The sequence below is a fragment of the Patiria miniata genome, unplaced genomic scaffold (assembly GCF_015706575.1).
Source record: "Patiria miniata isolate m_02_andy unplaced genomic scaffold, ASM1570657v1 HiC_scaffold_3, whole genome shotgun sequence".
Taxonomy (NCBI): Eukaryota; Metazoa; Echinodermata; class Asteroidea; order Valvatida; family Asterinidae; genus Patiria; species Patiria miniata.
Genome location: NW_024037069.1, coordinates 22958203 through 22961114, shown reverse-complemented (window position 1 = coordinate 22961114; position 2912 = coordinate 22958203).

The following is a 2912-nucleotide window of genomic DNA, read 5'->3' as shown; positions in this document are numbered from 1 at the left end:
TTCACGGATACTTTCGGCACGTGTTCTTATTGCGGCAGTCAAATATCAGTCGCCGGGGACAAAAATGAAGAAGCGGTACTTGTTTCAATTGGTCATACCTCAATAAACATTTACCCGATTGGAAAGATTTTTTTCCATTGTTGAAAAGCTGATGAACTATACTCTCCAAATTTGTATCGATGTTTGCGATATATTTTATAAAAGCTGTGAAAAAGAGGGCGCTTTGAGGGTTCGGTTTTTGGCGGACACCCTGTATACTCTTCGTATGAATGGCCTGATGTACAAGTCTATGCATCATCTGACAGCATCATTCCAAGGGCGCTCTTCCGAACCAGCGTTAATGTACGTTATATCTATTGCATTCAAACATCGAGCACCATTTTGAATATGAGCCATCTTTAAATTCATGCATACATTTCAAACGCTGTTGGCGGCAAACTTTTGCCCAACTTGTACATTTCACACCCCCAGTATCTTCATTTTAGTTTTTGGTATGCTGATGTATTTCAAGCGTTTGTTGTGTTATTTACAACTATTTGTGATTTCATATCCATTTCATTTTTTGCCATGATGGCCATCAATTGTTTGCCAACCATTGGACTACCGGTTCAAAGCTCCCCCCCCCAAAAAAAAGAAATCAAAACAAAAATACCTATCCAAGTTCCCGATGATTTTTTAAAAACGTCCCCGATCTGTCATACAGACATAACTACAAGGTGTTATACCAAGCATACCGTCCACGTTGTTTGTTCAGGCCGACTGCTGGCTGCCACAACATAAACCTGTTCCCGTCCTAATTGTTTACCCATCGTCCTAGAAATGGTGTTCCTTCCTCAGTTGAAACATCATTTCCCCAACGGAGGCCTTCGGGCGAGAGGTTGCCGACAGAGGGAGGATTAAAGGGAGGCAAAAATGTCTAGATTCAGATATTTGTGACACATCGGCCAAGTTGACTAAAGCACCAAAGCCAGACTAAAACACAACACAGCAATGGTGGCGGCCATACTTATAGCGTACGGGACTAGGAGCACCTTTGTGGAAGGGGCGTCAACGTTTGAAGCTTTCCATTTTTGGAAATATTCGGATTTCTAACCGGGATTAAAGTGCCGAATTTCATATTATCGAAACATATTCAATTTGCCTTTTCAACAACTAGACGGTTTGGTGGGTGTAGCACCAAGATGTAATTACTGAAACGTTTTTGTTAATAACATTTTTTTTAAAATTACTGATAGTATTTTTAAACCCGTTTTTTTGTCAAGGCCCTTTAAATTTCCCTTGCGAGGGATACTAAAGTTTAATCTAATCTAATCTAATCTAATCTAATCTAATCTAATCTAATCTAATCTAATCTAATCTAATCTAATCTAATCTAATCTAATCTAATCTAATCTAATCTAATCTAATCTAATCTAATCTAATCTAATCTGTTCAAATACTGAATTTTGCAAAAAAAATTATTTGATCTTAACCTCCGAAGTCTGCAATGTAAACAAAAATTTAAGCGAACAGTTGGTATAAAAAAAATACCTGATTGCCAGTTGATTCGGGTAAATATTAACCTCGACGTAAAACAACACGTATATCATGTGACCTGTGACGTCATGACCATCGGTTGCCGACAGACAAAAACAGCGTTTCTCACTCCCCCCCCCCGGCCCAATGTATATACACTGGTATGTAAACATCCCATATTTCATAACATAGACAACAGAGTGGTTTGCATCATCCTAACAAAATAAGACTGTCACGTCACGACAACATACATTTTCTACACCCCTGGTAAAGATGTGAGGGCCACGCCAACTGTTTCCGTACGGGATACAGGAAGCTCCCACGTTTTATAACATCACAACAACTCCTTAAGTTTTTTTCCCCCGCCGTTGATACAGCTGTGTTTTCCGTCGGTTTTCCTGACACGTCCAGCTGTCTCACGCGAGCGCGTAGCGGCCGACCAGCCTCCCCGGATGTTCTTCCCCTGTATCCTGACAGATAGATACGGTATTCTTAATTCAATCCCCCCTCACGCATACACCCCCACCGTCTCCCCCCTCCCTCCCCCCCCCCCCCCTCCACCGTCTCGCATCCACATGTCGTCTGATCTGATATTACACGGCCTTGGGTGGCTGTATTTCCTCCTATCTAATAACGCAAGTCTGTGCAAAGCTGCATCGATCCTGCATATTAATTGGATGTCCACCTGTATGGTAACATACATAGACAGTACATTAAATAGGTTTACCACCCTGAGACGTCTAATTATTATAATTACATAATAAAAAGGATTGTTTTGAGAGGAACCTGCATTTAGGACTACACTTGTGTTCCCATATTAACATTGCACTAGGCCTATTCATCCTGTTCATGTAACTTAAATTTCCTTTTATTTATAAATTAAGAATTGTTTAACAGATTGTCATTATTTTACTTTATCCGTCCCTGAAAATATAAACAAAATTCGCAAAATATGCTCATTTCTCTTATAGATAGAACCAAGCCCGACTTTTAAAAATATTTATTTAAACTACGAATATATAATAGGACAGCAATATCACCATTCCTTATTAGATTTTTTTAATATTGATTTCCCGAAGTGGATCCAGGGCTAGAAAAAACAGTTGAATAATTTTCTTTTTCCTGAAGGAAATGATTTGCAGGAAGTCACACAGAGCCATGAAAAGAAAAATATGTACCTCTTTCTTAACGAGGAGTTTGCTCGTCAAAGTATGCAGTGCCGACCTTTTTAAGGCATCGAACACCACATCATAATTTCGACAAACTCAAAACCATGTTATGCTCGTATTACAATTGATGTCATTGTGGTAGGCCTACTATCTTTGTACACAGCAAATTTAGCGAAACATTATGCCAAACAGGGCTAGCAGCATATGCTCTCTCAAATCACAATGATT